Source organism: Doryrhamphus excisus, linkage group LG19, assembly GCF_037039965.1.
Source record: "Doryrhamphus excisus strain RoL-2023G ecotype Guam linkage group LG19, RoL_Dexc_Guam_v1.1, whole genome shotgun sequence".
NCBI classification, from domain to species: Eukaryota; Metazoa; Chordata; class Actinopteri; order Syngnathiformes; family Syngnathidae; genus Doryrhamphus; species Doryrhamphus excisus.
In genome coordinates, this window is record NC_136375.1 from 638,481 (window position 1) to 651,961 (window position 13,481).

The 13,481-nt window shown below is 46.4% G+C and overlaps 3 long non-coding RNA genes across 3 annotated transcripts; all 3 read right to left on the reverse strand.

Moving 5' to 3' along the window:
- Window positions 1–2,695: 2,695 nt before the first annotated feature.
- On the reverse strand, window positions 2,696–3,460 carry LOC144902142 (uncharacterized). The gene is made up of 4 exons (XR_013630431.1): window positions 3,335–3,460; window positions 3,130–3,275; window positions 2,883–3,037; window positions 2,696–2,784 (listed from the first exon to the last, which is right to left on the reverse strand). It is a non-coding gene; the product is annotated as an uncharacterized LOC144902142 (long non-coding RNA).
- A 5,185-nt stretch (window positions 3,461–8,645) lies between these two features.
- LOC144902100 (uncharacterized) lies at window positions 8,646–11,617 on the reverse strand. The gene is made up of 3 exons (XR_013630358.1): window positions 11,549–11,617; window positions 9,199–11,088; window positions 8,646–9,116 (listed from the first exon to the last, which is right to left on the reverse strand). It is a non-coding gene; the product is annotated as an uncharacterized LOC144902100 (long non-coding RNA).
- A 164-nt stretch (window positions 11,618–11,781) lies between these two features.
- On the reverse strand, window positions 11,782–12,808 carry LOC144902101 (uncharacterized). The gene is made up of 5 exons (XR_013630359.1): window positions 12,683–12,808; window positions 12,478–12,623; window positions 12,231–12,385; window positions 11,926–12,132; window positions 11,782–11,849 (listed from the first exon to the last, which is right to left on the reverse strand). It is a non-coding gene; the product is annotated as an uncharacterized LOC144902101 (long non-coding RNA).
- Window positions 12,809–13,481: the final 673 nt, after the last annotated feature.

A 13,481-nucleotide genomic window follows, 5' to 3' on the forward strand; every position in this document is an offset into this window, starting at 1 on the left:
CAGGGGGTGAGGGAGGGGGGAGGCTGCTATTTCTACTTGCTATGTACTGCCAACTAGGGGTCACTTTAAAGTAATGCTATTCTACTCGGTAAATACCACCATCTCGTGGTCACTTTAATGGACTGCTGCTTCCAACAATGCAATCTCAATGGGCGACGTTTTTCGCCAGTAACTCCCCAACGAAAGGTCGTATAAACATAGAACCGACTTCTGCCTACACAAATTCAGCTGCAAGCTTTCCGTTGAGACCCCCAAGCCAAACAAACTTGGGTGCCCTCATTCCATCCCAAGACCTGCAAAACATCCTTACCGCCAAAGGACAAAACCCCTGAGACTCCAGCGCTACCCCCTGGGTCAGCACCCAGCGCAAACGCACGAGGAAAGAGAAAAACCTTGACCAAGGTCAGCCACCGGGAGAGGAATCCGGCGATTACGGTGACCAGCTGTCCCTGCTCTTGGATCTGATGGCGCGAGGGGAATCGGTTCCCCCCACTCCCCCACCAACCCGGGCCACAGAGGCCCTTCGGCGTTGGGAGTCAGAATTCGCTTTCTGTTGAGAACCCTAAGAAATTGAAAAATAGAATCCAGGAATCTGAACCTGTAAAACCTGTAAAACCTCATCCCAAGACCTGCAAAACATGCTTACCGCCGAAGGACAAAACCCCTGAGACTCCAGCGCTACCGCACGAGTAAAGAGAAAAACCTCGACCAAGGTCAGCCACCGGGAGAGGAATCCGACCATTACGGTGACCAGCTGTCCCTGCTCTTGGATCTGATGGCGCGAGGGGAATTGGTTCCCCCCACTCCCCCACCAACCCGGGCCACAGAGGCCCTTCGGCGTTGGGAGTCAGAATTCGCTTTCCGTTGAGAACCCTAAGAAATTGAAACCTGTGAAACCTGTGAAACCTGTGAAACCTGTGAAACCTGTGAAACCTGTGAAACCTGTGAAACCTGTGAAACCTGTGAAACCTGTGAAACCTGTGAAACCTGTGAAACCTGTGAAACCTGTGAAACCTGTGAAACCTGTGAAACCTGTGAAACCTGTGAAACCTGTGAAACCTGTGAAACCTGTGAAACCTGTGAAACCTGTGAAACCTGTGAAACCTGTGAAACCTGTGAAACCTGTAAAACCTGTAAAACCTGTAAAACCTGTAAAACCTGTAAAACCTGTAAAACCTGTAAAACCTGTAAAACCTTATCCCAAGACCTGCAAAACATCCTTACCGCCGAAGGACAAAACCCCTGAGACTCCAGCGCTACCGCACGAGTAAAGAGAAAAACCTCGACCAAGGTCAGCCACCGGGAGAGGAATCCGACGATTACGGTGACCAGCTGTCCCTGCTCTTGGATCTGATGGCGCGAGGGGAATCGGTTCCCCCCACTCCCCCACCAACCCAGGCCACAGAGGCCCTTCGGCGTTGGGAGTCAGAATTCGCTTTCCGTTGAGAACCCTAAGAAATTGAAAAATAGAATCCAGGAATATGAACCCTGTGAACCCTGTAAAACCTGTAAAACCTGTAAATCCTCATCCCAAGACCTGCAAAACATCCTTACCGCCGAAGGACAAAACCCCTGAGACTCCAGCGCTACCGCACGAGGAAAGAGAAAAACCTCGACCAAGGTCAGCCACCGGGAGAGGAATCCGACGATTACGGTGACCAGCTGTCCCTGCTCTTGGATCTGATGGCGCGAGGGGAATCGGTTCCCCCCACTCCCCCACCAACCCAGGCCACAGAGGCCCTTCGGCATTGGGAGTCAGAATTCGCTTTCCGTTGAGAACCCTAGAGAAATTGAAAAATAGAATCCAGGAATATGAACCTGAATATGAACCGACATTGCTTCAAACAATATTATGTGTGTTAGCCTGTTAAACTATTCAATCTGCAACATTTTACACACACACTGAATGTTGAACCTGAATTTGCCAACAAATAGTTTAACGTCTGTCACCCCCTTGTGACAGCTCTTAGTTTTCCTCAGTTCCTCGTTCATGCCCTTGTTTTGTATTTCCTTCCTGTGTTGCTCTGCTGTGTTTTCAGTTGATGTCCATTATCTCCCGCACCTGTTTCTCATTATTTGTGATGCCTATTTGGTTCAGGTGCGCGCTCCTTTCTTTGTTGGGTCATTGATGTTGTTTTCTCTGTTGAACATGCTAGTGCGTTGGTCTGCTGCATAGTATCAACAATAAATGCCTTTTTACCTGCTATTGGGTCCTCATCTCTGCATCCTGGGGTCGTGCCGTAAAGCTCCCAAGCCGGAACGTGACAACCTCTCTGTGCTAACCACAAAAAAGAAAATTAATTATCTAACCAGATCATTTAACTTTGAGACAGACAACATGTGGTGCTAAAGTTAGCTTTCTGCTTGTTTAAAGCATCGGCAGCTTACCGGAGCAAAGGTAGCTTAACACACAGCCAGTGCAATCCTAGCCTCAAGAGGCTGACACTGCACTTCCTGCAAGCCCTCCAAAATGCACGCCAGGTCCTCAACAACCAACCCCGCTGCAAATTAAAACAACCATGGCTGCGGTCACATGATGCACCGTCACCGGTACACGCCCAGTAATTTTATGCCTACCTTTCACATACGCTGCTGATGGCACGACAGACCAGAGCCCGCCACCGGAGCGCGCCAACACAGCCTCGACAGGTGAACAGCAAGGAACAATGAGCGCCCCGGTGACGCCAAGACCCATCAATAACCCTGGCACCGCCTCGCAATCGAGCCCCAACAGCTGATGCCAATTCAGGTGGAAGCGCAACAACGCTCAACCTACCAAAAATGCTGCACATGTAATTCATGTGGCAGCAAGAATATCTGTATTCATTAGTGCAGTTCATTAGTGGAGTGGAGTATTTTGAGGTAAGAGATTAAATTAATACAATTTGGAATGAGGCTGTAACTTGACAAAATGTGGAAAAAGTGAAGCGCTGTGAATACTTTCCGGATGCACTGTATGTGCCCTGGGATTGGCTGGCCACCGGTCCAGGGTGTACCCCGCCTCTCGCCCCAAATCAGGCTCCAGCATACCCCAACCCTAGTGAGGATAAGACATAGAAAAGAGTTTCTACCGGAGTGTCCACCAAACTTGACCTAAGAACCCAATGTAGCATGAAAACCAAATAAGACCTGAGACTAGTGTGCTTGGATATACGCAGCGCTCACTTTTGCATCACATCTGCCTCCCGTTTCTGCTGCTCAGTCGAGCGGTCGGAGTCTTTGGAAGTGAATTTAGCCTCATGATCACCACGAGGACATTTGCTCGGAATCAGCATCTGCAACAATTGCATGTGAAGTCTGGTGCGAGTTAAGACTAGAATGAGAGATCGCCTACCTTGAGTTCAGCTCGAAGAAGAATCTGACTCTCTGGGGAGGCGCCATCCAGATGGAACCACTGATCCAGGACCAGTTCTGGTTCCGAGAGCAGCTCTCTGATTGGGACGACTAAGGAACCCATGGGCAACGTCCAGCTGTGAGAGAGCTGGAGAAACAAAGTGTAAAGGTAGTAATACAAGTCAAGTTTGTTGATATCACATGGTGGAAATACTAAAAATAATATTGTTAACTTACCTTGACAACAACATTCTCTTCTCTAGGGTCATGAACCAGGAAGCAGAACGCCTCATTCCACTGAGGTGATGTCGTGCGATCACACACCTACAGCAAAGATGGACGTGTTAGTCCCGGATGCCAATACCCTGGTTATTATTTGGCTAGTTGCCACGCTTAGTAGTCTCACAGTAGTTTTGTGGGATGTTTTTCCAAGAAGCATATCCGCTCCCACTTTTGGCTCTTTTCCACTCTTTTCCACCTGTTGACACGCCACATGGGTCATAATAAAACACAGATCATGCCTCCTCAGTACCTCCTCGACTCACTTACTGGTAAACCATCTGCTTGTTCGATGAAGACAAACAAAAGTCCCACAGATGGAACGGCTTTGTTCTGGTAGGACTGCCTGGAGTAGAACTTGAGAATCTGAAGAGAATGGTTCGATATTAGTATTTTTTATAGTTGAATGAAGCATTAGTACGCTTTTTCTTCTTCTGGAAGCACCCCCCTTATCCAGTTGGTCTGCCTCCGAGGCTGTTGGAAGCCATTCCAGGATCAGGTGAACGCGACCTGACTTGACATCACTGAGCGTGTACTGATACACTGATACATAAAACACACACAATCCTTTGAATGCTTGAACAATTCAATGACAATAATATAAGCCGTTTCCATACCTGATCCGTGTACTGAGAATCAATTATGTCCTTCAGTTTGACCTTCAGCCTGCATGTTGAGAAACATGACAATTATTTCAACCACTTGATAATGGAATGGATTTCTTTTCTCTAATTCATGTTTATTTTTATTTATTTACACTGCAATATTTGATATTTATACATATATATTTAATATCATTTGCGTTCTACATGAATGTTCTAAATGATTCCAACCATATCAAATTCTACAACCTGTCTTTAATATACTGTAAGTGTGTGACATAATTTTTCTTGTGAATCGGACAATAAAGTGTAGATAAAGGAGGATGGCGGTGCTCTTCTCAATACTGGCATCGCTGCGCTGGAGGTAGTAAGCAGTATTATCAAGCAGTTGCAGTATGTGACAGTATCGATAATAACAACACTACTAATGTGTACTGGAAGCAGTACCTTCCCATAAAGTCATCCTTCATGTCCATGTCTTTATCAAACACCTCCAGATGTAACCTGATGGAGCAACAAAACTCATCATTTATCATCTGGTACATGTATTCATAATGTGACGAGTTGCTACTTTACTGTGGCCAGCAAGCTTTCTACAAATGGATTAAGGATTAAATATTCTAAAACAAAAGATTGGGCATTGATACTTTTATGTTGAAAGAACTCAATTGTACATCAATAACTCCTGTAACCACAAATCTCACTCTCTCAATTTCTGCGGCAGTTTTTCCTTGTGTATGGAAGGCATCAGCTGTCATTCAATATATAAGAACGTAGATCCTTGTCCGTTTCCAATTTCAAACCAATCTTCGACTTGAAAAAAGGTTTTGACACTGTAAAGCATAGAATAACCTAAACCATGTTGGTGTCATTCAACAGCTGTACTGTAATCTTACCTTGTCTAAGCTGTTGGGACCAAATTCTTGAGCGTCAACATCCTTCAGTATTCTGTTAAATGGATGGAGAATGCTGCACATGTAATTCATGTGGCAGCCAGAATATCTGTATTCATTAGTGCAGTCCAAAAAAGGAAAAGCAAGGCGATGGGGGCAGAAGGCATACCATGGAGCAGTCCAGAGACAAAAGAACTCCCAAAAACAGCTGGAGGAGGTCGCGGTCCACTGGGCAGTACACTGAAAAAAAATTTGGAGTGCCATTTACTTGAGCAAAGCTAGGTAACAATTTGCACGCACAATTCCCAAGCAACTTTTCCTTGGGAAATACTCTGGTCAAATTTACTTTTTTTGAATGAAAGAGGTACTCTTTGCTAGTAAATTTGACCCCAAACTACCTTTGAATCTACTTCAAAATCCATATAAATGTACTCGCTTTTCAGGATTGTTTAACTAGTTTTCCCTGACTTTATTTGGAGCAATTTATAAGTAATATTTACATGATTTAAGCTACCACCTACACCACTTTTCTAATATGATTGTGTAGTATTTTTTTAAGATGGCCTTCTTTGAATGAAATGATCTTAACACATCTTCTACAAAACATTATTTCAAACCAGAACAGCTTCACTGCATTTGTACTAAAGCTGTATTTACTTCCAGATGACGGTGCACAAAAACGCAACACAGCCACAGGTTGAGGTACCTGTGAAATTAATTCAACATTTCATAACTAAACCAAAGACCTGGGATTTATTCCCTTAATTGGGAATCGTATTATTAGAATGATTATTTTTTGACTTCCACTTTCCTCATGCAGGTATGGACTTCCCACACTAGTGTGCCAGTCGCCTCCTTCTGGACGTTTGGTGTCTACTATACACTCAATTGGAGTCCACCTGCAGTAAATTCAGTTGATTGGACATGATTTGGAAATATAATAACCTTTTTCACATTGTCATAATGGAGTATTTTGAGGTAAGAGATTAAATTAATACAATTTGGAATGAGGCTGTAACTTGACAAAATGTGGAAAAAAGTGAAGCGCTGTGAATACTTTCCGGATGCGCTGTATGTGCCCTGGGATTGGCTGGCCACCGGTCCAGGGTGTACCCCGCCTCTCGCCCCAAATCAGGCTCCAGCATACCCCCACCCTAGTGAGGATAAGAGACATAGAAAATGAATGAATAACTAAACCATGTTGGTGTCATTCAACAGCTGTACTGTAATCTTACCTTGTCTAAGCTGTTGGGACCAAATTCTTGAGCGTCAACATCCTTCAGTATTCTGTTAAATGGATGGTCAAATTTATATCTGGCCCTAACGAGCCCTAGCCAGCCCTAAAGAGCCCTGGCCCCAACTCGCCCTAGCCAGCCCTGGCCCCAACTCGCCCTAGCCCCAACTCGCCCTAGCCAGCCCTGGCCCCAACTCGCCCTAACTCGCCCTAGCCAGCCCTAAAGAGCCCTGGCCCCAACTCGCCCTAGCCAGCCCTAACTCGGCCCTAAAACCCTCCTCCAACCATAGCCCTAAAACCCTAACCCAAACATTCAAACGAGATCTATGTTGACTACTTACCCAACGGCGCAGCGCAGACTACTCATGTTTCCTTCGGTTAGCTGGTCCGTTGATACCACCATTCTCTGCCAGTCTGTCTTCTTCCTCTTTTGTTTCAACGCTCCAAGGCGTATTACTGCCCTCCACAGGTTGGGCACAAGTGTAAGAAGGCTGGGGGGGCTGGGGCGAGGGAGTGGGGGGCTGGGGTGTGGGACGGGTGAGGCTGGGCCTAAATGTAGAAGGCTGGGGGGCTCGGGGACTGGGGTGTGGAAGGCTGGGCCCAAATGAGGAAGGCAGGGGGTGAGGGAGGGGGGAGGCTGCTATTTCTACTTGCTATGTACTGCCAACTAGGGGTCACTTTAAAGTAATGCTATTCTACTCGGTAAATACCACCATCTCGTGGTCACTTTAATGGACTGCTGCTTCCAACAATGCAATCTCAATGGGCGACGTTTTTCGCCAGTAACTCCCCAACGAAAGGTCGTATAAACATAGAACCGACTTCTGCCTACACAAATTCAGCTGCAAGCTTTCCGTTGAGACCCCCAAGCCAAACAAACTTGGGTGCCCTCATTCCATCCCAAGACCTGCAAAACATCCTTACCGCCAAAGGACAAAACCCCTGAGACTCCAGCGCTACCCCCTGGGTCAGCACCCAGCGCAAACGCACGAGGAAAGAGAAAAACCTTGACCAAGGTCAGCCACCGGGAGAGGAATCCGGCGATTACGGTGACCAGCTGTCCCTGCTCTTGGATCTGATGGCGCGAGGGGAATCGGTTCCCCCCACTCCCCCACCAACCCGGGCCACAGAGGCCCTTCGGCGTTGGGAGTCAGAATTCGCTTTCTGTTGAGAACCCTAAGAAATTGAAAAATAGAATCCAGGAATATGAACCTGTAAAACCTGTAAAACCTCATCCCAAGACCTGCAAAACATGCTTACCGCCGAAGGACAAAACCCCTGAGACTCCAGCGCTACCGCACGAGTAAAGAGAAAAACCTCGACCAAGGTCAGCCACCGGGAGAGGAATCCGACCATTACGGTGACCAGCTGTCCCTGCTCTTGGATCTGATGGCGCGAGGGGAATTGGTTCCCCCCACTCCCCCACCAACCCGGGCCACAGAGGCCCTTCGGCGTTGGGAGTCAGAATTCGCTTTCCGTTGAGAACCCTAAGAAAGTGAAACCTGTGAAACCTGTGAAACCTGTGAAACCTGTGAAAACCTGTGAAAACCTGTGAAAACCTGTGAAAACCTGTGAAAACCTGTGAAAACCTGTGAAAACCTGTGAAACCTGTAAAACCTGTAAATCCTTATCCCAAGACCTGCAAAACATCCTTACCGCCGAAGGACAAAACCCCTGAGACTCCAGCGCTACCGCACGAGTAAAGAGAAAAACCTCGACCAAGGTCAGCCACCGGGAGAGGAATCCGACGATTACGGTGACCAGCTGTCCCTGCTCTTGGATCTGATGGCGCGAGGGGAATCGGTTCCCCCCACTCCCCCACCAACCCAGGCCACAGAGGCCCTTCGGCGTTGGGAGTCAGAATTCGCTTTCCGTTGAGAACCCTAGAGAAATTGAAAAATAGAATCCAGGAATATGAACCTGTAAAACCACCCGCACAAAACGAAGATCCGCCACCGACAAACCCTGACATCCAAGGATTGGAACAAGATTTGGAGGAACCTTCCACCTCTGGGAACCCTCCACCTCTGGGACGCCGGAAGGCCATCCATCCCAACCACTTCTCTTCGTTCTCGGCTCGATCCAACAGTTGCCGGGGCCTGCCTGGATGCCGGTATCCAAACAGAACCAGAGGTATCCTCATCCCAAGACCTGCAAGACCTGCAAAACATCCTTACCGCCGAAGGACAAAACCCCTGAGACTCCAGCGCTACCCCCTGGGTCAGCACCCAGCGCAAACGCACGAGGAAAGAGAAAAACCTCGACCAAGGTCAGCCACCGGGAGAGGAATCCGACAATTACGGTGACCAGCTGTCCCTGCTCTTGGATCAGATGGCGCGAGGGGAATCGGTTACCCCCCGGTCCCCTACCAACTCGGACCACATAGGCCCTTTGCTGTTGGGAGTCAGAATTTGCTTGACGACGCCCCACTACTTACGCCACCAAGGGAGTCACCTGCGGAAAAAGGCCAATGGGAAGATATACTGGCGGACATCAGCTTCGACAGCTCTATGTCCGGCTCAATCGGCGGGAGCCAAAAGCAACTGGTCCAGCGTCATCGGCACACCACCAGGAAAATGGTTGATTGGCAACTTGCCGTGCGGAAGAGATTCGTCATCCTGGGAGATTCCAGTTTCCACCAAATGACTTCCCAGACCTGCAGGTGGACAGCTTTCCGGGGGACACCTTCAGGAATGCCAAGGATCTTCTTGCCAACGCAATCGTTCCCACAAAGGTGGAAAAACTGGTGTTGTCCTTCGGGATCAACAGAAGAACCTGGAAGCACAAACACCCCACCTTTGCTAACTTGTGACTATTGTCAGGAGAAGACAGCATGAACATTTCAGTGCATCCTAACCCTTCCATTGGTTAAGACGGGGAGAAGAACCCAGAGTTGAAGCTGCAGATACTGTTTTTGCCCCACAGGCCTGGTGTGAGTGGAGAGCGCTAGCAAGGCTGGCCTTCATCCAGCCTGTAGAAGACAGCACAAACACTTCAGTTCATCCTAACCCCTGACTCCAACCCCGGACCCTAACCCTGGTTGTCAACGGGGGATCATCACTTGTGGTTAATACAAAAATATATATAATTATATTATATATTTATAGATATATAAATACAAAAATAGGGGTCACTGTAATCTACTGCTGTTTCTACTTGGTATGTACCGCCAACTAGTGGTCATCATGCACGTCACATGGCCTACTACAATTTGAGCTTGCAAGTGCAGTAATATCAGAACTGAAAATGACAGATGAGCACAAACTGACAACATGTACATTGTGCAAATGTGGCAAACTAATACATTTCAATGACTCGCGTGGCAAAGAACACTTTCTGGCAGTGTGATCTGGACAATTCTAAATGGGACAGGAAGACAATGGTTGAGAGAAGTTAACAAGGGACACTTCCTATAATTATTGTTTTTGCACAGGTAAATGCTTTGTGGTCAACATTCACCCACCAACTGTAAAATACAATTTCAGGTCAAATTCACAATTTTAGCACAAACTATATACTAGCTATGACTGTACAGCCAGCATAGATGTTCAACAATGGGTGACTTTTTCTCTCCTAAGACTCCTAACTCTCTTCTAAGTTATGACATATGCACTCACACACATCAACTGATGAGATGATAATTAAACTCATTGAATCCCTGAAAGCAACACATCAAGCTGTTGAGTAACACTATCATAAACAAGACCAAAAAAAATGTCCCTACTTAAATGACTGGGGTCAATATCTGGCACCATAGTACTACTGCACCTTTGTTTATTTAACTAACTAAACCAGGTTTAACTAACTATAAACGTTAGCTAAACCATTTGTTAGCTAGAAGGTTAGCCAAAACACTTGTTAGCTAGAACATTAGCACAGTTCAAACAGGCACTTTTGCAAATTTACCATTGGCTTAGCTCACAATACGTCTGTGGTAATGTTGGTTTAATACGAGAATATTACATGATAGAGATAAAGACATGCTACTCACCAGTGACGAAAGCGCACTGCTGCCGTCGGCGGGGTTTGAAAGAAATTCAAAATAAAAGCGCGCGCGCTAAAAATGTACAATAACGTCATACCATTTGTCAACAACATTCCAGCACATGAGGAGCAAATTGCCAGCACATGTCAACAACAACAAAATATAATCATTCACAAAAACAGGACTGGGGCTGCTCTTGGATCAGCTCACCTTGTACAGTATCTACAGTTAATGTCTATAGATACCGTGTTATTAGGAAAATATAGCCAGCCGAAAGCATGTTGATTGTGAGTATGCTCAAAGACAATGTCACTAGAAAAGTCTGATGCAAGACTCCCTTGGTGCACTCTACTTTTATGGCGTTCAATGAAGAGTAGACATTTGTGCTAACTCTAGCACCATGTGTTGTGTCTATTTAAAAGTTAAATGATCTGGTTAGATAATTATTTTATATACTATACCTCTGTCTCGTTCTTTTTTAAGTGTGATCTTATGTGACTGAGGAGTACAGACTGAAAATGGTTGCTCAGATGTGCATAAAGGACACTAAAAAGTCACAATTAAGTATGATATCTTGACAGGTGACTACTCAGTGCACCAAGTGTCTGAAATGTGCACATGCAATCATCATGGAGGCATGGGAGGGGGCTCATTTTTGAAAAGTGGTTGTGCTGCAATCTACAGTGTTTAAATAGATGTTCTAGTGGTAAAAAAAAAAGCTGAACAGAACTTACAGTGCCGAGTCACGTTCGTTGCAGCAACCTGAAAACACATACACAAAATATTAGACAGGGCACCACTTTTGAAGTTTAAACCTCTGTCAGAGCTAGCAAAGTACAACAGAACACACCGACATTGCTTCAAACAATATTATGTGTGTTAGCCTGTTAAACTATTCAATCTGCAACATTTTACACACACACACTGAATGTTGAACCTGAATTTGCCAACAAATAGTTTAACGTCTGTCACCCCCTTGTGACAGCTCTTAGTTTTCCTCAGTTCCTCGTTCATGCCCTTGTTTTGTATTTCCTTCCTGTGTTGCTCTGCTGTGTTTTCAGTTGATGTCCATTATCTCCCGCACCTGTTTCTCATTATTTGTGATGCCTATTTGGTTCAGGTGCGCGCTCCTTTCTTTGTTGGGTCATTGATGTTGTTTTCTCTGTTGAACATGCTAGTGCGTTGGTCTGCTGCATAGTATCAACAATAAATGCCTTTTTACCTGCTATTGGGTCCTCATCTCTGCATCCTGGGGTCGTGCCGTAAAGCTCCCAAGCCGGAACGTGACAACCTCTCTGTGCTAACCACAAAAAAGAAAATTAATTATCTAACCAGATCATTTAACTTTGAGACAGACAACATGTGGTGCTAAAGTTAGCTTTCTGCTTGTTTAAAGCATCGGCAGCTTACCGGAGCAAAGGTAGCTTAACACACAGCCAGTGCAATCCTAGCCTCAAGAGGCTGACACTGCACTTCCTGCAAGCCCTCCAAAATGCACGCCAGGTCCTCAACAACCAACCCCGCTGCAAATTAAAACAACCATGGCTGCGGTCACATGATGCACCGTCACCGGTACACGCCCAGTAATTTTATGCCTACCTTTCACATACGCTGCTGATGGCACGACAGACCAGAGCCCGCCACCGGAGCGCGCCAACACAGCCTCGACAGGTGAACAGCAAGGAACAATGAGCGCCCCGGTGACGCCAAGACCCATCAATAACCCTGGCACCGCCTCGCAATCGAGCCCCAACAGCTGATGCCAATTCAGGTGGAAGCGCAACAACGCTCAACCTACCAAAAATGCTGCACATGTAATTCATGTGGCAGCAAGAATATCTGTATTCATTAGTGCAGTTCATTAGTGGAGTGGAGTATTTTGAGGTAAGAGATTAAATTAATACAATTTGGAATGAGGCTGTAACTTGACAAAATGTGGAAAAAGTGAAGCGCTGTGAATACTTTCCGGATGCACTGTATGTGCCCTGGGATTGGCTGGCCACCGGTCCAGGGTGTACCCCGCCTCTCGCCCCAAATCAGGCTCCAGCATACCCCAACCCTAGTGAGGATAAGACATAGAAAAGAGTTTCTACCGGAGTGTCCACCAAACTTGACCTAAGAACCCAATGTAGCATGAAAACCAAATAAGACCTGAGACTAGTGTGCTTGGATATACGCAGCGCTCACTTTTGCATCACATCTGCCTCCCGTTTCTGCTGCTCAGTCGAGCGGTCGGAGTCTTTGGAAGTGAATTTAGCCTCATGATCACCACGAGGACATTTGCTCGGAATCAGCATCTGCAACAATTGCATGTGAAGTCTGGTGCGAGTTAAGACTAGAATGAGAGATCGCCTACCTTGAGTTCAGCTCGAAGAAGAATCTGACTCTCTGGGGAGGCGCCATCCAGATGGAACCACTGATCCAGGACCAGTTCTGGTTCCGAGAGCAGCTCTCTGATTGGGACGACTAAGGAACCCATGGGCAACGTCCAGCTGTGAGAGAGCTGGAGAAACAAAGTGTAAAGGTAGTAATACAAGTCAAGTTTGTTGATATCACATGGTGGAAATACTAAAAATAATATTGTTAACTTACCTTGACAACAACATTCTCTTCTCTAGGGTCATGAACCAGGAAGCAGAACGCCTCATTCCACTGAGGTGATGTCGTGCGATCACACACCTACAGCAAAGATGGACGTGTTAGTCCCGGATGCCAATACCCTGGTTATTATTTGGCTAGTTGCCACGCTTAGTCTCACAGTAGTTTTGTGGGATGTTTTTCCAAGAAGCATATCCGCTCCCACTTTTGGCTCTTTTCCACTCTTTTTCACCTGTTGACACGCCACATGGGTCATAATAAAACACAGATCATGCCTCCTCAGTACCTCCTCGACTCACTTACTGGTAAACCATCTGCTTGTTCGATGAAGACAAACAAAAGTCCCACAGATGGAACGGCTTTGTTCTGGTAGGACTGCCTGGAGTAGAACTTGAGAATCTGAAGAGAATGGTTCGATATTAGTATTTTTTATAGTTGAATGAAGCATTAGTACGCTTTTTCTTCTTCTGGAAGCACCCCCCTTATCCAGTTGGTCTGCCTCCGAGGCTGTTGGAAGCCATTCCAGGATCAGGTGAACGCGACCTGACTTGACATCA